The following is a 25,887-nucleotide window of genomic DNA, read 5'->3' on the forward strand; positions in this document are numbered from 1 at the left end:
TAGACCCTGTCTCTGTTTATCTTACACTAGACCCTGTCTCTGTTTATATTACCATTGGACGCTTTCTCTGTTCATATTAAACTAGACCCTGTCTCTGTTTATATTACACGAGATCCTGTCTCTGTTTTATTACACTAGATCCTTTCCCTGATTATATTACACTGGACCCTGTCTCTGTTTATATTACACCAGACCCTGTCCCTGATTACATTACACTAGACCCTGTCTCTGTTTATATTTCAATAGTCGCTCTCTCTGTTTATATTAAACTAGACCCTGTCTCTGTGTATATTACACTAGATCCTTTTTCGGATTTTATTACACTAGACCCTGTCTCTGTTTATATTATACGAGATGCTGTTTCGGTTAATATTACACTAGACTCTGTCTCTGTTTATATTACACTAGATTTATTTCCTGTTTATATTACACGGAACCCTATCTCTGTTTATTTTACACTAGAACCTGTCTCTCTTTATATTACACTAGACCTTGTCTCTGTTTATATTACACCAGACCCCGTCTCTGTTTATATTGCTCTAGACCCTCTCTCAGTGTATATTACACTAGACACTGTTTCTTTTTATAATACACTAGGCCCTGATGCTGTTTATCTTACACTAGACCCTGTCTCAGTTTAAATTACACAAGATCCTGTCACTTTTTATATTACGCTAGACCCGGTCACTCTTTACATTACACTAGACCTTGTCTCTGTTTATACGACACTAGACCCTGTCTCTGTTTATTAAACTAGACCCTGTCTCTGATTATTTGACACTAGTCAGTTCAGTTCAGTTCAGTTCAAATGCTTTATTGGCATGAAAGTTTACAGAGAACCATATTGCCAAAGCTTACATTGCAAAAATGTACAGTTTTCCAACATTCTGTAGGTGTCAATCGATTTGACATTTGTTGGGTATATACAATATTACTTTTAAACAATATTAATTTTAAACAGTCTTTCTACTTCATTTGGTACGTTCAATATTAATTTTAAACAGTCTTACTTTTAAACAGTCCTCAGGTTGTGACATGTTGTTACATATTTAGCCCCAAGGTATGGTCTGTCTCCTTCTCCTAGGACTAATCTCAATTTTGACAGATCATCCAATTCCTTGAAATCTGGGGTTGTTTGGCTTAGCTTGTTGAATAATATGTTTCTTGATGTGTTGAATTTTTCGCGTTTTAGGAGGAAATGCATTTCTGTTTCAACCTCGCCAGCCAGACATTGATCGCATATTCTATTCTCTCTAGGCTGCCAGGATTTCTTGTATCTGCCTTTTTCAATTTCCAGTTGGTGGTCGCTTAGTCTGTACCTGGTGAGGGTCTGTCTCTGTTTTGTGTCTCTAATGGTCGTGAGGTAGTCTGCCAGTTTATATTCTCTTTTTAGGGCCCGGTAACATTCTAATCTGCTTTGGCTTTCGGTTATTTTGTTCCAATGTTCCAGGTAGGTTTCTTTGCATTTTTTAATGATTTGGTTCACTCGGATTGGTGTTTGGACGGCTGTGTTGGTCTGGGGCTGGTCAGGGTCCGGCTGAGTACTTAGTTTCAGTAGCAGCTGACTCAGGGGTCTCTTTTCTGGGTTTAGCTCTTGGGTCTGAAAGGCTTTGAAATGAAGGGTGTCTGGGGAGCTAGATTTGAGGTGATTTAGGAAGTTTAGTGCTCGTTTTTGGATGTTTATTATCAGTGGGTATCTGCCTAGTTCGGCTCTGCATGCATTTGTTGGCGTTTTTCTTTGGGTGCGAAGGATGCTTCGGCAGAATTCTGCATGTAGGGCTTCTATTGTGTGTTTTTCCCATTTAGTGTAGCTTTGGTGATTTAGCGGGCCCCATACTTCACTACCGTACAGTGCAATGGGCAGGATTATGCTGTCAAAAATTTTGAGCCAGATTTTGATTGGGATTTGGATGTTGTAGAATTTTCTTTTTATTGCATATAGGGCTCTTCGGGCTTTTTCTTTTAGTGCATTCACTGCTATGCTGAAGCTCCCTGATGCTGTAATAGTTAGACCAAGGTAGGTGTAGCTCATAGTGTGTCCTATAGTGGTATCACTGAGGGTAAACTGGTATTTGTTTTCCTGACATCTGGGTCTTTTCTGAAAAATCATGATGTTGGTTTTCTTTAGATTTACTGTTAGAGCCCAATTTTGGCAGTATTTGTCGAGTAGGTCTAGTTGTTGCTGTAATCCCTGTTCTGTCCCTGTCCCTGTCTCTGATTATATTACACTCGACCCTGTCAGTGATTATATTACACTAGACCCTGTCTCTTTTTATATTACTCTATACACTGTATCTGTTAATATTACACTTGACCTTGTCCCTGTTTATATTGCACTAGACCCTTTCTCTGTTTATATTACACTAGAACCTGTTTCTGTTTATATTACTTTAGACCTTGCCTCTGTTTATATTACACTAGACACTGTCTCTGTTTACATTATACTAGACCCACTCTCTGTCTATATAACACTAGGCCCTGTCGCAGTTTATCTTACACTAGATCCTGTCTCTGTTTATATTATACTAGACCCTATCTCTTTATATATTATGCTAGACCCGGTCTCTCTTTATATTAAACTGGACCCTGCCTCTGATCATATTGCCCTGGACCCTGTCTCTGTTTATATGACACTAGACCCTGTCTCTGTTTATTAAACTAGACCCGGTCTCTGTTTATATTACACTAGACCCTGTCTCTGATTATATTACATTCGACCGTGCCTCTGATTATTTTACACAAGACCCTGCCTCTGATTAGATTACAGTAGACCCTGTCTCTGATTATATTACGCGAGACCCTGTCTCTTTTTATATTACACTATACACTGTCTCTGTTAATATTACACTAGACCTTGTTCCTCTTTATATTGCACTAGACCCTGTCTCTGTTTATATTACACTAGAACCTGTCTCTCTTTATATTAAACTAGACCTTGCCTCTGTTTATATTACACTAGACCTAGTCTCTGTTTACATTACACTAGATCCTGTCTCTTTTTAAATTACACTAAACACTGTCTCTGATTATTTAACACTAGACCCTGTCTCTTTTTATATTACTCTAGATGCTGTCTCAGTTAATATTACACTAGACCCTGTATCTGCTTATCTTTCACTGGACCTTGTCTCTGTTTATATTACTCTAGACCCTGTCTCTTTTTATGTTACACTAGATCGTGTTCCTGTTCATATTACACTGGACAATGTATCTGTTTATTTAACACTAAAACCTGTCTCTGTTTATATTACACTAGACTTGGTCTCTGTTTATATTACACCAGACCCCGTCTCTGCTTATATTGCACTAGTCCTCTCTCAGTGTATATTACACTAGACATTGTTCTTTTTAATATTGTACTAGACCCTGTATCTCTTTATATTGCACAAGACCCTGTCTCTTTTTATATTATGCTAGTCCCGGTCACTGTCTATATTACACTAGACCCTGTCTCTGTTAATGTTGCACGAGACCCTGTCTCTGTTTATTAAACTAGACCCTGTCTCTGATTATATTAAACTAGACCCTTTCTCTGATTATACTACACTAGCCCCTGCCTCTGATTAAATTACACTAGACCCTGCCTCTGATTAGATTACAGTAGACCCTGTCTCTGATTATATTACACTAGACCCTGTCTCTTTTTATATTGCAATATACACTGTCTCTGTTCATATTACACTGGACCTTGTCCCTGATTATATTGCACTAGACCCTGTCTCTGCTTATAGTACAATGGAACCTGTATCTTTTAATATTACACTAGACCTTGCCTCTGTTTATATTACACTAGGCACTGTCTCTGATTATATTACACTCGACCCTCTCTCTGTGAATATTGCACTAGACCCTGCCTCTGTTAATATTGCACTGGACCCTGTCTCTGTTTATATTACACTAGGCCCTGTCTCTGTTTATATTACACTAGTCCCTGTCTCTGATTATATTACACTAGACCCTGTCTCTGTTTATATTACCAGTGGACGCTTTCTCTCTTTATGTTACACTAGACCCTGTCACTGTTTATATTACACTCGACCCTGTCTCTGTTTGTATTACTCTAGATCCATTCTCTGATTATATTACACTGGACACTGTCTCTGTTTATATTACAGTAGACCCTGTCTCTGATTATATTACACTAGACACTGTCTCTGTTCATATTTCAGTAGCCCCAGTCTCTGTATTTATATTAAACTAGACCCTGTCTCTGTTTATATTACACTAGATCCTTTTTCGGATTATATTTCACGAGACCCTGTCTCTGTTTATATTACACTAGACCCTTTCTCTGTGTATAATACACTAGACCCTGTCTCTGTTTATATTACTCTAGTAGCTGTCTCTGATTATATTAAACTAGACCCTGTCTCTTTTTAAATTACACTAAACACTGTCTCTGATTATTTAACACTAGACCCTGTCTCTGTTAATATTATACTAGACGCTGTCTCGGTTAATATTACACTAGACCCTGTATCTGCTTATATTTCACTGGACCTTGCATCTGTTTATATTAATCTAGACCCTGTCTCTGTTTATATTACACTAGACCTTGTTCCTTTTAATATTACACTAGACCCTGTCTCTGTTTCTATTACACAAGAACCTGTCTCTTTTTACATTATGCTAGACCCGGTCACTGTTTATATGACACTAGATCCTGTCTCTGTTTATATTACACTGGACCCTGTATCTCTTTATTAAACTAGCCCCTGCCTCTGATTATATTACACTAGACCCTTTCTCTGATTAGATTACACTATACACTGTCTCTGTTAATATTACACTAGAGCTTGTCCCTGTTTATATTACACTAGACCCTGTCTCTGTTTTCATTACACTCGACCCTCTCTCTGTTTATATTACACTAGACCCTGTATCTGTTTATATTACACTAGGCCCTGTCGCTGTTTATCTTACACTGGACCCTATCTCCTTTTATATTATGCTAGACTCGGTCTCTGTTTATATTACACTAGTCCCTGTCTCTTTTAATATTGCACTGGACCCTGTCTCTGTTTATATGACACTAGACCATGTCTCTGTTTATTACACTAGACCCGGTCTCTGTTAATATTACACTAGACACAGTCTCTGTTTATATTACACTAGACACTGTCTCTGTTAATATTACACTAGGCCTTGTTACTGTTTATATTTCACTAGAACCTGTCTCTGTTTATTTTGCACTAGAACCTGTTCTCTGTTTATATTTCACTAGAAATTGTCTCGGTTTATATTACACTAGACACTGTCTCTGTTTAACTTACACTAGACCCTGTCTCTGTTTATATTACACAAGACCCTGTCTCTTTTTATATTATGCTAGACGCGGTCACTGTTTATGTTCCACTAGAACCTGTCTCTGCTAATATTACTCTAGACCCTGCCTCTGATTATATTTCACTCGACCCTGTCTCTGATCAATTTACACTAGACCTGTCTAAGATTACATTACACTAGACCCTGTATCTGTTTATATTATACAAGGCGCTGTCTCAGTTAATATTACACAAGACCCTGTCTCTCTTTATATTTCACTGGACCTTGTGCCTGTTTATCTTACACTAGACCCTGTCTCTGCTGATATTTCACTTGGCCGTGTCTCTGTTTATATTACACTGGACCCTGTCTCTGTTTTTTGTACACTAGACACTGTCTCTGTTAATATTACCCTAGGCCTTGTCCCTGTTTATATTAAACTCGACCCTGTCTCTGTTTATATTACACTAGGACCTGTCTCTGTTTATAATACACTAGACCTTGTCTCTGTTTTTATTACACTAGACCATGTCTCTATTTTTATTACACTAGACCCTGTCTCTGATTATATTACACTAGACCATGTCTCTCTTTATATTGCACTAGGCCCTGTTTCTGCTTATATTACACTAGACCCTGTCTCTGTTTATATTACACTCGATAATTTCTCTGATTATAATACACTAGACCCTGTCTCAGTTTATATTACTCTAGACCCTGTCTCTGTTTATATTACACTAGACCCTGTCTCTGTTTATAATACACTAGACCCTGTCTCTGAATATATTACACTAGGTGCTGTCTCTGTTTATATCACACTGGGCCCTGTCTCTGTTTATCTTACACTAGATCCTGTGTCTCATTATATTAAACGAGACCCAGTCTCTGTTTATATTTCACTAGACCCTGTCTCTGTTTATATTACACTAGAGCATTTCTCTGATTATAATACACTAGACCCTGTCTCTGTTTATATTACACTAGACCCTGTCTCTGTTTATATTACACTAGACCCTGTCTCTGTTTATATTACACTCGACCATGTCTCTGTTTATATTTCACTAGACCCTTTCTCTGTTTATATTACACTAGAGCATTTCTCTGATTATAATACACTAGACCCTGTCTCTGTTTATATTACACTAGACCCTGTCTCTGTTTATATTACACTAGGCCCTGTCTCTGTTTATATTACACTCGACCATGTCTCTGTTTATATTACACTAGACGCTGTCTCTGTTTATATTACACTAGACGCTGTCTCTATTAATATTACACGAGACCCTGTCTCTGTTTATATATCACTGGACATTGTGTCTGTTTATATTACACGAGACCCTGTCTCTGTTGATATTACACTTCACCGTGCCTCTGTTCAAAATACACTAGACCCTGTCTTTGCTTATATTACACTAGACACGGTCCCTATTTATATTACACTAGAACCTGTCTCTGTTTATATTACACTAGACCCACTCTCTGTTTATATTATGCTAGAACCTGCCTCTGATTTTATTATGCTAGACCAGGTCTCTGTTTATGTTACACTAGACCCTGTCTCTGTTTATGTTACCGTAGACCCTCTCTCTTTTTCTATTACACTAGACACTGTCTCTGTTAATATTACCCTAGACCTTGCCCTGTTTATATTAAACTAGACACTGTCTCTGTTTATATTACACTCGGACCTGTCTCTGCTTATATTACACTAGACCCTGTCTCTGTTTATATTACACTAGATCATTTCTCTGATTATAATACGCTAGACCCTGTCTCTGTTTATATTACACTAGACCATGACTCTGTTTATATTACAGTAGACCCTGTCTCTGTTTATATTACCCTAGACCCTCTCCCTTTTTCTATTACACTAGACACTGTCTCTGTTAATATTACCCTAGACCTTGTCCCTGTTTATATTAAACTAGACCCTGTCTCTGTTTATATTACACTAGGACCTGTCTCTGCTTATATTACACTAGACCCTGTCTCTGTTTATATTACACTAGATCATTTCTCTGATTATAATACACTAGACCCTGTCTCTGTTTATATTACACGAGACCATGACTCTGTTTATATTACACTAGACCGTGTCTCTGTTTATATTGCACTAGACCCTGTCTCTGCTTATATTACACGAGACCCAGTCTCTGTTTATATTACACTAGGCCATGTCTCTGTTTACTTTACACTAGACCCTGTCTCTGTTTATATGACACTAGACCCTGTCTCTGATTATATTACACTAGATGCTGTCTCTGTTTATATTATACTGGACCCTGTCTCTGTTTATATTACACTAGAACCTGTGCCTCATATTATTACACTAGACCCAGCCTCTGTTTATATTACACTAGACCCTGTCTCTGTTTTTATTACACTAGAGCAATTCTCTGATTATATTACACTAGACCCTGTCTCTGTTTATACTACACTAGACCCTGTCTCTGTTTATATTACACTAGACCCTGTCTCTGTTTATATTACTCTAGACCATGTCTCTTTTTATATGAGACTAGACCCTCTCTCTGTATATATTATACTAGACCCTCTCTCTGTGTATATTTCACTCGACCCTGTCTCTGTTTATATTACACTTGAGCCTGTCTCTGTTTATATTCAACTAGACCCTGTCTCTGTTTATATTACACTAGACCCAGTCTCTTTTATATTACACTAGACACTGTCTCTCTTTATATTACACTATACTGTGTCTCTGGTTAAATTACACCAGACCCTGTCTCTGATTATATTGCACTAGACCCTGTCTCTGATTATATTACTGTTGTGTCCGTGTGTTAATAGAGGCACTGAAGTCAGGAGTTGGTTTCACAGGTGCTTCCTGAACAAAGTCTGGAGGGGAACTAACTGATACAACACAATATACAGGCTTATATAGCCCGAGTGGCCATTACTGGCATTACAGTACACAGGGGGCACTTAAAGGCACATACTCTACAATTCCTCCCCTTTTAGCCAACCAGTACATAATATTTTAAGTAATCATTAATTACATGTTACAAGAAAAATAATCTACACATTGCTGCAGTTAATCAATTATAAGTCAATCTCTCTGGAGGCTTCCTGACTCGGTCCGGATAACACCTCGGTGGTCAAGTAGTTTCTGGTGGTGTAGTAGATTCTTTTGTCAAGGCTGATTCGGCTTGAATGCCAGTGTCGGGTTCATCGGGTTCCAGCATCACCGGATCGGAGGTAGATAATATGGGTATCTCTACTTCATCATTAGGCGTATAGAGTTGTGGTGTAGGCTGTCCCTTTTTGGATGACTCTATGATTTGGTCAGCATGGCGCCTTATTATGCTTTCGCCAATGTCCGCGGTATACATCAGTGGTCCTAGTCATGTGCAGAAAGTTCCAGGCTGCCATTTCTCGGTACGGTAGTCCCGGGCCAAACTTGTTGTCCTATCTGGAAGGTTCTAGTTGGCCTTTCATTCATGCCTTAAAATTGCCGGTTCTCCACGTCCCTTCTGATGTTTGGCTTGATCAAATCCAGCCGGCATCTTAGGCTTCTATTGAAGAACATCATGGGGGGAGTTTGTTTTGTAACCATATGTGTTGCATTCCTATATGCAAAAAAGAACTTATCCACCTATAGCTGAAGTTTTATGTTTTCGTTACCCATGGCCTTTATGGCCTTTTGAAGGTCTGGACAAACCATTCAGCCAATCCATTGGTGGCGGGATGGTATGAGGTGGACGTGTAGTGCTTAACCCCATTGTTTTTTAAGAACTTCCTGAATTCTTCGGACACAAATTGCTGTCCATTATCAGAACAGATCTGTTCAGGCATCCCATTCCTGGCAAATATGGTCCTTAATACTGTAATGGTTTTTTCCGTGGTGGTGGAGGACATCTTTATTACCTCCGGCCACTTGGAGTGTGCATCAACCGCGATTAAGAACATTTAGTCCATAAATGGACCAGCAAAGACGAAGTGTACCCTTTGCCAGGGAGATGAGGGCCACTCCCATGGAAGTAGAGGGGCTTTTGGTGGAGGGTTTTATACCTTCTGGCATCCCAGGCAGCTCTTGGTCATTTCTTCGATGTCTCCATCGATACCTGGCCACCATACCAACGCCCTGGCTAGGTTCTTCATTTTCACTCCACCCAGATGCCCCTCGTGAAGCTCCTTTAGAACTTTATCCTGGAGTTTGGGTGGAATCACCACTCTGGATCCACACATCAAGGTTCCTCTGCACACTGACAGCTGTTCTCTTCTTTGCAAGAATGCTGGCAACAGCGGTCCGCCATGTGCTGGCCATCCCTTCACTGTTAAATCATAGACTCGTGAGAGAGTCGGGTCATTTCTAGTTTCCCTTTTAATGGCAGAATTTGTTACTGGTAAACATTCGACTATGGTAGAGTGGAAAATCTCCACTGGGTCTACGGTAGGTGCCTCTTCTACCATTGGCAACGGTAGGGGCGATAAACCGTCAGCATTCCCATGCTGTTTTGATCCTTTGTATTCTATGTTATATTGGTGTGCCCCTAGAAAAAGGGACCACCTCTGTAGCCTTTGCGCTGTCATAATGGTAACACACTTTTTAGGGTTGAATATGGAGATGAGGGGTTGATGGTCAGTCAAAAAGTTAAATTTTTGTCTGTGTAGGTAATGGTTGAATTTCTTCACTCCCCATACCAGGCTGAGTGCTTCTCTGTCGATTTGGGCATAGTAACGCTCAGCTGAGTTCAATGAGCATGACGCAAAAGCTATCGGCCGTTCCGAGCCATCAGGGAATTTATGCGATAATGCCGCTCCTACGACGTAAGGGGATGCATTGCACGCCAGTCTGATTGGCAGTGATGGGTTGTAAAGAGCCAAAACTTCTTTGGACATGATTAAGTTTTGCATTTATGGAAGGCACGTTTACAGTCTTCGCTCCATTTCCAAATTACTCCTGTTTATAGCAGCTCATTAAAAGGGTGCAGAAGAGTTTGTACGTTCGGTAAAAATGTATGATAGTAATTTATTAATCCCAGGAACGACCTTAATTGTGAAACATTTTCAGGTGCTGGGGCTTTTATGACCGCTTCAATTTTTTTCAGGTGAATTATGCAACCCTTCCTTATTAATTATGTGACCACAATATGATTTTTGATTCTGGAAAATTTCGCACTTGCGGCGATTTGCTCATAGGCCCCGTTCTCTCAGCCTAGTGAGCACCTGCTCCAAATTGGCAAGGTGCTCGTTGTCGTTTTCTTCTGTTACAAGCATGTCGTCTAGGTAGCATTGAGTCCCCGGAATACCTTGGAGGACTTGCTCCATAGCTCTTTTCCAGATAGCTGGAGCGGGTGCTACTCCGAAAACCAGTCGATTTTACTGGTACAGGCCTCTGTGTGTATTTATCGTGAGATACTTTTTAGAGGCCGCTTCAACCTCCATCTGTAAATATGCCTGTGCCAAGTCAATTTTGGTGAAACGTTTCCCTCCGGATAGTGAGGCGAAAATATCTTCTATCCTCGGAAGAGGATACTGTACCATGTGAAGTATCGGGTTTACAGTCACCTTGAAGTCTCCACAGATGCGAATTTTTCTCTGTTCTTCAGATTTATCATTATTCAACGTTTTCTTCATGACTGGGACGATGGGTGTTGCCCACTCGCTCCAATCTATTTTGGATAATACGCCTGCTTTTTCCAAATTCTCCAGCTCTGCCTCGACTGCTGGATGAATTGCGTATGGCACCGGTCTTGCCTTAAAAAACTTGGGAATTGCAACATCTTCCACTTTTATTGAGGCGGTGATGCCTTTCAAGGTTCCTAGTTTCTCTTGAAACATTTCTTTGGCGTTGGCCAAGATGTCTTTTAATCGCTCAGGTATGACAACATCGTCATTTTTTTCCTTACTGGTCACCGTCAGTGCCTGAATGGAGTGCCAGTCTAAACGTATTTTCCTGATCCATTCACGTCCCAACAGCGGTGGACCACCACCCTGTAGAACGTATAAATAAAACTTCTGTATTTCCTTGCCGTTGTATAAAACAGGCACCCTTATTTTTCCTTTGGGGTATACTTTCTCCCCCGTATATGTTTTCAAGATAATGGATGTGTCTTTCAAATGTATATGCGGAAACAGCCGCTCGTAATCCCATCAATTTCTGACGGCCAGAGCTGATCCTGTACGTAGCTCCATTTTAACTGGGGACCCTGCTATCGTGAGGGTAACCCAAATGGTCTGGTAATCTTCTTTGGCAATTACATTCTGTAATTTGAGACAGCTTAGTCTCTTGTTTTCAGAGTCGCTATCGCTCTTCTGGTCTTCGGAGCTACTGTCCGTCATCATTTGCACCTTTCTGTACTTTTCTTTATTGATTTGTTTTTTCCTGTCCGTGGATTTTTATTGTCCAGATCGACAAACCCGTGCAATGTGTCCAATCTTTCCGCATTGCCTGCATGCTTTGTCCTTGAACCAGCAGTCCCTCTGGTCATGGATGGATCTGCCACAGCGATAACATCTCTCGAAACCCTGTGTCATTTCATCGGTGCCGAAGTCCTGTGTCTTTTGTTGTATCTCTGCAGCTCCTCTTGCGGCTGCTTTGTATGATACAGCCATACTGAAAGCCTTGTCCAGTGTTAAATCTTTCTCAGAAAACAGCCTTTCTGTGTTCCTTCACTTAGGAGACCGCAGACGAATTTGTCTCGAAGACAATCTGCTAGTCCTGCCCCGAATTGGCAGTGCTTTGATAGCTTTCTTAAATCGGTGAGGTAATCAGCGTTACTTTCATTCTTGTGTTGATTCCTCTTGAAGAATTTGAATCATTCCGATATCAGCAGCGGTGTTGGGTTTAAGTGCTCCTGTAGGGTATCAACAATTTCTTTAAAATTCTTGTCCTTTGGTTTGGCTGGAGTGATTAAGTTTCGTAAAAGCCCGTATGTCTTTACGCCCATTAGATTTAGAAGTACTGACGCTTTTTTTTCATTTTCTATTTCATTTGCGGTGGAATATACCTCCACTCTTTCCACATATGTGGTCCAATCCTCTATATCGTTATCAAAAGCATCAATATTGCCAGCTTTAGGCACCCTGGAAAAAAATGGCACTTCCCGTGCTTTTCCTTCTTTTCTGCAGAAAAGATATGGCACTTCCCGCACTTCCCCACCGCTGCTGCCGATGACAACGCTGTTTTCCGCTGGTTTCCCTTCTTTTTATTTATTTAATTACAGGTGGAGACTCGTTCCCGCCGGACTCTATATGCTAGGTCTGAACGCCGACCTGCTTGCAGCGCCGGCCGTCTCCCGAGTGCTCCCTCCACGTCTGTTACTGCTTGCTTCCGCCTTTGCTGCTTGGCCTCGCTGCAGAGCCAGCCACTGGAGCCCCAGCCCGACGCCCAGGAAGGATTACTGCAGTACTTGCCACCAGCTCGGCTAGCTGGTGAAACCACAGCTTTTTCTTCTTCTTGCTTTTCTTCGACTTTGGACGCCAGAGGAAACAATGTCCTTGAGGTGCTGCCGAATTGCAGGTAAGCCCGTTTCCAATTCCTCGCCACTGTTGTGTCCGTGTGTTAATAGAGACACTGAAGACAGGAGTTGGTTTCACAGGTGTTTACTGAACAAAGTCTGGAGGGGAACTAACTGATACAACACAATATACAGGCTTATATAGCCCGAGTGGCCATTACCGGCATTACAGTACACAGGGGGCTCTTAAAGGCACACACACTACAATTACACTAGAACTTGTCTCTTTTTATATTACACTAGACCCTGTCTCTCTTTATATTACACTAGATCTTGTCCCTGTTTATAAAAGACGAGACACTGTTTCTGCTTATTATACACTGGACCCTGTCACTGGTTATATTACACTAGACCTTGCCTCTGTTTAAATTTCACTAGATCCTGTCTCTGTTTATATTACAGTAGACCCTGTCTCTGTTTATCTGATACTAGACACTGTCTCTGTTTATATTACTACTAAACCCTGTCTCTGATTATATTACACTAGATGCTCTCTCTGTTTATATTTCACTGGACCCTGTCTCTGTTTATATTACACTAGACCTTGTGTCTGATTATATTACACTTGACCCAGTCTCTGTTTATATTACACTAGACACTGCCTCTGTTTGTATTAAACTAGAACCTGTCTCTGATTATATTACACTAGGCCCTGTCTCTGATTATGCTCCACTAGACCATGTCTCTGATTACATTACACAAGAACCCGTCTCTGTTTATATTACACTAGGACCTGTCTCTGTTTATATTACACTAGAACCTGTCTCTGCTTATATTATACTAGACACTGTCTCTGAATATATTACACTAGACCCTGTTTCTGTTTATCTTACACTAAACCATGTCTCTGTTTACATTACTCTAGACCGTGTCTCTGTTTATAATAGATTAGACTCTGTTTCTGCTTATAATACACTAGACCCTGTATCTGGTTATATTACACTAGATCTTGTCTGTGTTTAAATTTCTATAGATCCTGTCTCTGTTTTTATTACACTAGACCCTTTCTCTGTTTAACTGACACTAGACCCTGTCTGAGATTATATTACCATTCGACCCTGTCTCTGATTATATTACACTAGACGCTGTCTCTTTTTATATTACACTAGACCCTGTCTCTGATTACATGACGTTGGATCCTGTCTCTGATTATATTACACTAGGCCCTGTCTCTGTTTATATTACGCTAGTCCCTGCCTCTGTTTATATTACAGTAGTCCCTGTCTCTGTTTATATTATACTAGACGCTGTCTCGGTCAATATTACACGAGACCCTGTCTCTGTTTATATTTCACTGGATCTTGTGTCTGTTTATCTTAATCTAGACCCTGTCTCTGCTTATATTACACTTGACCCGATCTCTGTTTATATTACACTAGACCCTGTCCCTGTCTCTGTTTATATTACACTAGACCCTCTCTCTTTTTATATTACACTAGACACTGTCTCTGTTTTTTTACACTAGAACCTGTCTGTTTATATTAAACTAGACCTTGTCTCTCTTTATATTTCACTAGACCCCGTCTCTGTTTATATTGCACTAGACCCTCTCTCAGTTTATTTTACACTAGTCACTGTTTCTTTTTATATTACACTAGGCCTGTCGCTGTTTATCTTACACTAGTCCCTGTCTCTATTTATATTAAACAGGAGCCTGTCTCTTTTTATATTATTCTAGACCCGGTCACGGTTTATATTACACTAGACCCCGTCTCTCTTAATAATGCACTAGACCCTGTCTCTGTTTATATAACACTAGACCCTGCCTCTGTTTATATTACACTAGACCCTCTCTCTGTGTATATTACACGAGACCCTGTATCGGTTTATCTTACTCCAGACCATGTCTCTGTTTATATTACACTTGACGCTATCTCTTTTTATCTTATGCTAGACCCGGTCTCTGTTTATATTACACTAGTCCCTGGCTCTGTTTACATTACAGTAGTCCCTGTCTCTGTTTATATTATACTAGACGCTGTCTCGGTCAATATTACACGAGACCCTGTCTCTGTTTATATTTCACTGGATCTTGTGTCTGTTTATCTTAATCTAGACTCTGTCTCTGCTTATATTACACTTGACCCGATCTCTGTTTATATTACACTAGACCCTGTCCCTGTCTCTGTTTATACTACACTAGACCCTCTCTCTTTTTATATTACACTAGACACTGTCTCTGTTTATTTTACACTAGAACCTGTCTCTTTATATTTCACTAGACCCCGTCTCTGTTTATATTGCACTAGACCCTCTCTCAGTTTATATTACACTAGACACTGTTTCTTTTTATATTACACTAGGCCCTGTCGCTGTTTATCTTACACTAGTCCCTGTCTCTATTTATATTAAACAAGAGCCTGTCTCTTTTTATATTATTCTAGACCCGGTCACGGTTTATATTACACTAGACCCCGTCTCTCTTAATAATGCACTAGACCCTGTCTCTGTTTACATAACACTAGACCCTGTCTCTGTTAATATTACACTAGACCTTGTCTCTGTTTATATTACACTAGACCCTGTCTCTGTTTACATTACACTAGACCCTCTCTCTGTGTATATTACACGAGACCCTGTATCTGTTTATCTTACACCAGACCCTGTCTCTGTTTATATTACACTTGACCCTATCTCTTTTTATCTTATGCTAGACCCGGTCTCTGTTTATATTACACAAGACCCTATCTCTGTTAATAATGCACTGGACCCTGTCTCTGTTTATATGAAACTAGACCCCGTCTCTGTATCTTACACTAGATCCAGTCTCTATTTCTCTATTTATATTACACTAGACCCTGTTTCTGTTTGTATTTCACTAGACCCTTTCTCTTTTTGTAATACACTCGACACTGTTTCTGTTAATATTACACTAGACTTTTTTCCTGTTTATATTAATCTAGACCCTGTCTCTGTACATTTTGCCCTTGAACCTGTCTCTGTTTATGTTACACTTGACCCTATCTCTTTTTATATTACACGAGACCTTGTCTCTGTATATATTACACTAGACCTTGTCTCTGTTATTATTGCACAAGACCCTGTCTCCTTTTATTTTATGCTACACCCGGTCACTGTTTATATTAAACTAAACCCTGTCTCTGTTAATATTGCACTAGACCCTGTCTCTGTTTATATGACACGAGACCCTGTCTCATTTTATATTACACTATACACTGTCTCTGTTAATAAGACACTAGACATTGTCCCTCTTTATATTGCACTAGACCCTGTCTCTGTTTATATTACTCTAGAACCTGTCTCTGTTTATATTACAGTAGACCTTGTCTCAGTTAATATTGCACTTGACCCTGTCTCTGTTTATATGACACTAGACCCTGTCTCTGATTATATTACACAAGAACCTGTCTCTGTTTATAACAACCAAGACCCTGTTTCTGTTTAGAATGCACTAGACCCTGTCTCTGTTTATATTACTCTCGACCATGTCTATGTTTATATTATGCTAAACCCTGTCTCTGTCTGTATTACGCTTGAACTGGTCTCTTTTTAAATTACACTAAACCCTGTCTCTGTTTAAATTACACTAGACCCTGTCTCTGATTATATTACACTAGACCCTGTCTCTGTTTATATTACACTGGACGCTGTCTCTATTAATATTACATGAGACCCTGTCTCTGTGTATATTTCACTGGACATTGTGTCTGTTTATATTACACTAGACCCTGTCTCTGTTTATATTACACTTCACCGTGTCTCTGTTCATAATACACTAGACCCTGTCTTTGCTTATATTACACTAGACCCTGTCTCTGTTTATATTACACTAGACCCTGTCTCTGTTTTTATTACACTAGATCCGATCTCTGATTATATTACACTAGACCCTGTCTCTGTTTATATTACACTAGTGCCTGTCTCTGATTATATTACACTAGACCCTGTCTCTGAAATATTTCAATAGTCTCTGTCTCTGTTTATATTACACTAGTGCCTTTCTCTGGTTATTTTACACTAGACCCTGTCTCTTTTTATATTGAACTAGAACCTGTCTCTTTGTATATTACATTAGACCCGCTCTCTGTTTATATTAATTTGGACCCTGTCTCTGATTATGTTTCAATAGACCCTGTCTCTGTTTATATTACACTCGACTGTGTCTCTGATTATATTACACTAGGCCCTGTCCCTGTTTATATTAAATTAGACGCTGTCTTGGTTAATATTACACTAGACCCTGTCTCCGTTTATGATTCACTAGAACCTGTCTCTGCTTTTATTACACTAGACACTGTCTCTGGTAATATTACACTCAACCCTCTCTCTGTTTATATTACTCTCGACCATGTCTATGTTTATATTACGCTAAACCCTTCTCTGTCTGTATTACGCTAGACCAGGTCTCTTTTTATATTACACTAGACCCTGTCTCTGTTTAAATTACACTAGACCCTGTCTCTGATTATATTACACTAGATGCTGTCTCTGGTTATATTACACTAGACGCTGTCTCTATTAATATTACACGAGATCCTGTCTCTGTTTATATTTCACTGGAAATTGTGTCTGTTTATATTACACTAGACCCTGTCTCTGTTTATATTCCATTTCACCGTGTCTCTGTTTATAATACACTAGACCCTGTCGTTGCTTTTATTACACTATACACGGTCTCTGTTTATATTACACTAGACCCGCTCTCTGTTTATATTACGCTACACCCTGTCTCTGTCTTTATTATGCTAGACCAGGTGTCTGTTTATATTACACTAGACCCTCTCTCTTTTTATCTTACACTAGAAACTGTCTCTGTAATTTTCCCCTAGACTTTGTCCCTGTTTATATTAAACTAGACCCTGTCTCTTTTATATTACACTAGACCCTGTCTCTGTTTATATTACACTAGACCCCGTTTCTGTTTTTATTACACTAGACTCTGTCTCTATTTTTATTGCACTAGACCCTGTCTCTGATTATATTACACTAGACCTTATTTCTCTTAATATTGCACTAGACCCTGTCTCTGTTTATATTACACTAGTCCATGTCTCTGTTTATATTGCACTAGATCATTTCTCTGATTCTAATACACTAGACCCTGTCTCTGTTTAAATTACACTCGACCCTGTCTCTCTTTATATTACACTAGACCCTGTCTCTGTTTATATTACACTCAACTGTGTCTCTGATTATATTACACTAGGCCCTGTCCCTGTTTATTTTATACTAGACGCTGTCTTGGTTAATATTACACTAGACCCTGTCTCTGTTTATGATTCACTAGAACCTGTCTCTGCTTTTATTACACTAGACACTGTCTCCGGTAATATTACACTCAACCCTCTCTCTGTTTATATTACTCTCGACCATGTCTATGTTTATATTACGCTAAACCCTTCTCTGTCTGTATTACGCTAGACCAGGTCTCTTTTTATATTACACTAGACCCTGTCTCTGTTTAAATTACACTAGACCCTGTCTCTGATTATATTACACTAGATGCTGTCTCTGTTTATATTACACTAGACGCTGTCTCTATTAATATTACACGAGATCCTGTTTCTGTTTATATTTCACTGGACATTGTGTCTGTTTATATTACACTAGACCCTGTCTCTGTTTATATTCCATTTCACCGTGTCTCTGTTTATAATAAACTAGACCCTGTCGTTGCTTATATTACACTATACACGGTCTCTGTTTATATTACACTAGACCCGCTCTCTGTTTATATTACGCTAGACCCTGTCTCTGTCTTTTTTATGCTAGACCAGGTGTCTGTTTATTTTAAACTAGACCCTCTCTCTTTTTATCTTACACTAGACACTGTCTCTGTAATATTCCCCTAGACTTTGTCCCTGTTTATATTAAACTAGACCCTGTCTCTTTTATATTACACTAGACCCTGTCTCTGTTTATATTACACTAGACCCTGTCTCTGTTTTTATTACACTAGACTCTGTCTCTATTTTTATTGCACTATACCCTGTCTCTGATTATATTACACTAGACCATATCTCTCTTTATATTGCACTAGACCCTGTCTCTGTTTATATTAAACTAGTCCCTGTCTCTGGTTATATTACACTAGATCATTTCTCTGATTCTAATACACTAGACCCTGTCTCTGTTTAAATTACACTCGACCCTGTCTCTGTTTATATTACACTAGACCCTGTCTCTGTTTATATTACACTAGACCCTGTCTCTGCTTATATTACACTAGACTCACTCTCTGTTTATATTACACTCGACCCTGTCTCTGTTTATATTACACTTGTCCCTGTCTCTGTTTATATGATACTAGACTCTCTCTCTGTTTATATTACACTAGACCCTCTCTCTGTGTATATTACACTAGACCCTCTCTCTGTTTATATTACACTAGACCCTCTCTCTGTGTATATTACACTAGACCCTGTCTCTGTTTATATTACACTAGACCCTCTCTCTGTTTATATTACACTAGACACTGTCTCTTTTTATATGATGCTAGACCCGGTCTCTTTATATATTACACTAGATCCTGTCTCTGTTTCCATTGCATTAGACAATGTCTCTGTTTATATGACACTACACACTGACTCTGTTTATAAACTAGACCCTGTCTCTGATTATATTCAACTATACCCTGTCTCTGTTTATATTACACTAGACCCAGTCTCTGTTTATATTACACTAGACACTGTCTCTCTTTATATTACACTAGACCGTGTCTCTGATTAAATTACACCAGACCCTGTCTCTGATTATATTACACTAGACCCTGTCTCTGATTAGATTACACTAGACCCTGTCTCTGATTATATTACTGTTGTGTCCGTGTGTTAATAGAGACACTGAAAACAGGAGTTGGTTTCACAGGTGTTTACTGAACAAATTGTGGAGGGGAACTAACTGATACAACACAATATACAGGCTTATATAAATCGAGTGGCCATTGCCAGCATTACAGTACACAGAGGGCACTTAAAGGCACATACACTACAATTCCTCCCCTTTTAGCCAACCAGTACATAATATTTTAATTAATCATTAATTACATGTTACAAGAAAAATAATCTACACATTGCTGCAGTTAATCAATTATAAGTCAGTCTCTCTGTAGGCTTCCTGACTTGGTCCGGATAACGCCTCGGTGGTATAGTAGTTTCTGGTGGTGTAGTAGGTTCTTTTGGCAAGTCTGATTCGGCTTGAATGCCAGTGTCGTGTTCATCGGGTTCCAGTATTACCGGATCGGAGGTAGATACTAAGGTTATCTCTACTTCATCATTAGGCACATAGAGTTGTGGTGTAGGTTGTCCCTTTCCGGATGACTCTATGATTTGATCAGCATGGTGCCTTAATATGCTTTATCCAATGTCCAGGGTATACATCAGTGGTCCTAGTCATGTGCAGATAGTTCCAGGCTGCCATTTCTCGGTACGGTAGTCCCGGGCCAAAACTTGCTGTCCTAACTGGAATGTTCTAGTTGGCCTTTCATTCATGCCTTGAAATTGCCGGTTCTCCACATCCCTTCTGATGTTTGGCTTGATCGAATCCAGCTGGCATCTTAGGCTTCAATTGAAGAACATCATGGTGGGAGTTTGGTTTGTAACCATAAGTGTTGCATTCCTGTATGCAAACAAGAATTTATCCACCTTATGCTGAAGTTTTATGCCTTCATTACCCATGGCCTTTATGGCCTTCTTGAAGGTCTGGACAAACCTTTCAGCCAATCCATTGTTGGCGGGATGGTATGGGGCAGACATGTAGTTCTTAACCCATTGTTTTTTAAGAACTTCCTGAATTCTTCGGACACAAATTGCGGTCCATTATCAGAACAGATCTGTTCAGGCAGCCCATTCCTGGCAAATATGGTCCTTAATAATGTGATGGTTTTTCCATGGTGGTGGAGGACATCTTTATTACCTCCGGCCACTTGGAGTGTGCATCAACCGCGATTAAGAACATTGAGTCCATAAATGGACCAGCAAAGTCGATGTGTACCCTTTGCCAGGGAGATGAGGGCCACTCCCATGGATGCAGAGGGGCTTGTGGTGGAGCGTTTTGGACCTTCTGGCATCCTAGGCAGCTCTTGGTCATTTCTTCGATGTCTCCATCGATACCTGGCCACCATACTAACGCCCTGGCTAGGTTCTTCATTTTCACTCCACCCAGATGCCCCTCGTGAAGCTCCTTTAGAACTTTATCCTGGATTTTGGGTGGAATCACCATTCTGGATCTACACATCAAGGTTCCTCGGCACACTGACAGCTGTTCTTTTCTTTGCGAGAATGCTGGCAACAGTGGTTCGCCATGTGCTGGCCATCCCTTCACTGTTAAATCGTAGACTCGTGAGAGAGTCGGGTAATTTCTAGTTTCCCTTTCAATGGCAGAATTTGTTACTGGTAGACAGTCGACTATGGTAGAGTGGAAAATCTCCACTGGGTCTATGGTAGGTGCCTCTTCTACCGTTGGCAATGGTAGGCGCGATAAACCGTCAGCATTCCCATGCTGTTTTGATCCTTTGCATTCTATGTTATATTGGTGTGCCCCTAGAAAAACGGACCACCTCTGTAGCTTTTGCACTGTCATAATGGGAACACCCTTTTTAGGGTTGAATATGGAGATGAGGTGTTGATGGTCAGTCAACAAGGTACATTTTTGTCCGTGTAGGTAATGGTTGAATTCCATCACTCCCCATGCCAGGCTGAGTGCTTCCCTGTCGATTTGGGCATAGTTATGCTCAGCTGAGTTCAATGAGCATGATGCAAAAGCTATCGGCCGTTCCAAGCCATCAGGGAATTTATGCGATAGTACCGCTCCTACGCCGTAAGGGGATGCATTGCACGCCTGTCTGATTGGCAGTGATGGGCAGTAATTAGCCAAAACTTCTTTGGACATGATTAAGTCTTTGCATTTATGGAAGGCACGTTTACAGTCTTCGCTCCATTTCCAAATTACTCCTGTTTGTAGCAGTTCATTAAGAGGGTGCAGAAGAGTTGATAAGTTCGTTAAAAATTTATGATAGTAATTTATTAATCCCAGGAACGACCTTAATTGTGAAACATTTTCAGGTGCTGGGGCTTTAATGACCGCTGCAATTTTTTCAGGTGACTTATGCAACCCTTCCTTATTAATTATGTGGCCACATTATGATATTTGAATCTGGAAAAATTCGCACTTGGGGCGATTTGCTCGTAGGCCCCATTCGCTCAGCCTAGTGAGCACCTGCTCCAAATTGGCATGGTGTTCGTTATCGTTATCTCCTGTTACAAGGATGTCATCTAGGAAGCATTGAGTCCCCGGAATGCCTTGGAGGACTTGCTCCATAGCTCTTTGCCAGATAGCTGGAGCGGATGCTACTCCGAAAGCCAGTCGATTGTACTGGTACAGGCCTCTGTGTGTATTTATCGTGAGATACTTTTTAGGGCCCTCTTCAACCTCCATCTGTAGATATGCCTGTGCCAAGTCAATTTTGGTGAAACGTTTCCCACCGGATAGGGGGGCGAAAATATCTTCTATCCTCAGAAGAGGATACTGTACCGTGTGAAGGACCGGGTATACAGTCACCTTGATGTCTCCACAGATGCGAATTTTTCTCTGTTCTTCAGGTTTATCATTATTGAACGTTTTCTTCATGAATGTGACAATGGGTGTTGCCCACTCGCTCCAATCTATTTTGGATAATAAGCCTGCTTTTTCCAAATTCTCCAGCTCTGCCTCGAATGCTAGATGAATTGCGCATGGCACCGGTCTTGCCTTAAAAAACTTGGGAATTGCCGCATCTTATACTTTTATTGAGGCGGTGATGCCTTTCAAGGTTCCTAGTTTCTCTTGAAACACTTCTTTGGCATTGGCCAAGATGTCTTTTAATCGTTCAGGTATGAAGTCATCGTCATTTTTTTCCTTACTGGTCACCGTCAGTGCCTGAATGGAGTGCCAGTCTAAACGTATTTTCCTGATCCATTCACGTCCCAACAGCGGTGGACCACCATCTTGTAGAACGTATAAATACAACTTTTGTATTTCCTTGCCGTTGTATACAACAGGCACCCTTATATTTGCTTTGGGGTATACTTTCTGCCCCGTATATGTTTTCAAGATAATGGATGTGTCTTTTAAATGTATATGCAGAAACAGCCGCTCGTAATCCCGTCGATTTATGACAGTCAGAGCTGATCCTGTATCTAGCTCCATTTTAACTGGGGACCCTGCATTGTGAGGGTAACCCAAATGGTCTCGTAATCTTCTTTGGCAATTACATTCTGTAATTTGAGACAGCTTAGTCTCTTGTTTTCGGAGTCGCTATCGCTCTTCTGCTCTTCAGAGCTACTGTCCGTCATCATTTGTACCTTTCTGTACTTATCTTTATTGATTTATTTTTCCTGTCCTTGGATTTTATTTGTCCAGATCGGCATACCCGTGCAATGTGTCCAATCTTTCTGCATTGCCTGCATGCTTTGTCCTTGAACCAGCAGTCCCTCTGGTCATGGGTGGATCTGCCGCAGCGATAACATCTCTCGAAACCCTGTGTCATTTCATGGGTGCCGAAGTCCTGTGTCTTTTGTTGTATCTCTGCAGCTCCTCTTGTGGCTGCTTCGTATGATACAGCCATACTGAAAGCCTTGTCCAGTGTTAAATCTTTCTCAGAAAGCAGCCTTTTCTTTGTTCCTTAACTTAGGAGACAGCAGACGAATTTGCCTCGAAGATAATCTGCTAGTCCTGCCCCGAATTGGCAGTGCTTTGATAGCTTTCTTAATTCGGTGAGGTAATCAGCCTTACTTTCCTTCTTGTGTTGATTCCTCTTGAAGAATTTGAATCATTCCGATATCAGCAGCGGTGTTGGGTTTAAGTGCTCCTGTAGGGTATCAACAATTTCTTTAAAATTCTTGTCCTTTGGTTTGGCTGGAGTGATTAAGTTTTGTAACAGCCCGTATGTCTTTGCGCCCATTAGATTTAGAAGTACTGACACTTTTTAATTTTCTATTCCATTTGCGGTGCAATATACCTCCACCCTTTCCACATATGTGGTCCAATCCTCTGTATCGTTATCAAAAGCATAAATATTGCCAGCTTTAGGCATCCTGGAAAAGAAATGGCGCTTCCCGCGCTTTTCTTTCTTTTCTGCAGAAAAGATATGGCGCTTCCCGCGCTTCCCCGCCGCTGCTGCCGATGACAAGGCTGGTTTCCGTGGGTTTCCCTTCTTTTTATTTATTTATTTACAGGTGGAGACTCGTTCCCGCCGGCTCTATCTGCCATGTCTGAACGCCGACCTTCTTGCAGCGCCGGCCGTCTCCCGAGTGCTCCCTGCCCGTCTGTTACTGCTTGCTTCCGTCTTCACTGCTTGGCCTCATTGCAGAGCCAGCCGCTGGAGCCCCAGCCCGACGCCTAGGAAGGATTATTGCAGTACCTGCCACCAGCTCGGCTAGCTGGTGAAACCACAGCTTTTTCTTTTTCTTGCTTTTCTTCGACTTTGGACGCCAGAGGAAACGATGTCCTTGAGGTGCTGCCGAATTGCAGGTGAGTCCGTTTCCAATTCGTCACCACTGTTGTGTCCGTGTGTTAATAGAGACACTAAAGACAGGAGTTGGTTTCACAGGTGTTTACTGAACAAAGTCTGGAGGGGAACTAACTGATACAACACAATATAAAGGCTTATATAGCCCGAGTGGCCATTACCGGCATTACAGTACACAGGGGGCTCTTAAAGGCACATACACTACAATTACACTAGACCCTGTCTCTTTTTATATTACACTTGACCCTGTCTCTCTTTATATTACACTAGATCTTGTCCCTGTTTATAAAAGACGAGACCCTGTTTCTGCTTATTATACACTGGAACCTGTCTCTAGTTATATTACACTAGACCTTGTCTCTGTTTAAATTTCACTAGATCCTGTCTCTGTTTATATGACAGTAGACCCTGTCTCTGTTTATCTGATACTAGCCCCTGTCTCTGTTTATATTACACTAGATGCTCTCTCTGTTTATATTACACTGGACCCTGTCTCTGTTTATATTACACTAGATCTAGCGTCTGATTATTTTACACTTGACCCAGTCTCTGTTTATATTACACTAGACCCTATCTCTTTTTATATTAAACTAGATACTGTCTCGGATTATATTACACTAGACCTTGTCTCTGTTTATATTAAACTAGACCCTGTCTCTGATTATGTTACACTAGACCCTGTCTCTGATTACATTACCCAAGAACCTGTCTCTGTTTATATTACACTAGACACTGTCTCTGAATATATTACACTAGACCCTGTCTCTGATTATATTACACTAGACCCTGTCTCTGATTATATTAAACTAGACCCTGTCTCTGATTATATTACACTAGACCTTGTCACTGTTTATAATACACTAGACATTGTCTCTGATTATTTTACACGAGACCCTGTCCCTGATTAAATTACACTAGACCCTGTCACTGTATACGTTACACTAGACCCTGTTTCTGTTTATCTTACACTAAACCATGTCTCTGTTTACATTACACTAGGCCGTGTCTCTGTTTATATTAGATTAGACTCTGTTTCTGCTTATAATACACTAGACCCTGTATCTGGTTAAATTACACTAGATCTTGTCTGTGTTTAAATTTCTCTAGATCCTGTCCCTGTTTTTATTACACTAGACCCTTTCTCTGTTTATCTTATACTAGACCCTGTCTGAGATTACATTACCATTACACCCTGTCTCTGATTATATTACACTAGACGCTGTGTCTTTTTATATTACACTAGGCCCTGTCTCTGTTTACATGACGTTTGATCCTGTCTCTGATTATTTTACACTCGAACCTGTCTCTGTTTATATTACACTAGACCCTGTCTCTGTTTATAATACACTAGTCCCTGTCTCTGTTTATATTACACTAGACCCTGTAACTGTTTATATTATACTAGACGCTGTCTCGGTCAATATTACACGAAACCCTGTCTCTGTTTATATTTCACTGGACCTTGTGTCTGTTTATCTTACTCTAGACCCTGTCTCTGCTTATATTACACTTGACCCGATCTCTGTTTATATTACATTAGACCCTGTCCCTGTCTCTGTTTATATCACACTAGACCCTCTCTCTTTTTATATTACACTAGACACTGTCTCTGTTTATTTTACACTAGAACCTGACTGCTTATATTACACTAGACCTTGTCTCTCTTTATATTTC

Source organism: Somniosus microcephalus, chromosome 4 (genome assembly GCF_052327205.1).
Source record: "Somniosus microcephalus isolate GS21.2 chromosome 4, FLI_Smic_1.0, whole genome shotgun sequence".
Classification (NCBI taxonomy): Eukaryota; Metazoa; Chordata; class Chondrichthyes; order Squaliformes; family Somniosidae; genus Somniosus; species Somniosus microcephalus.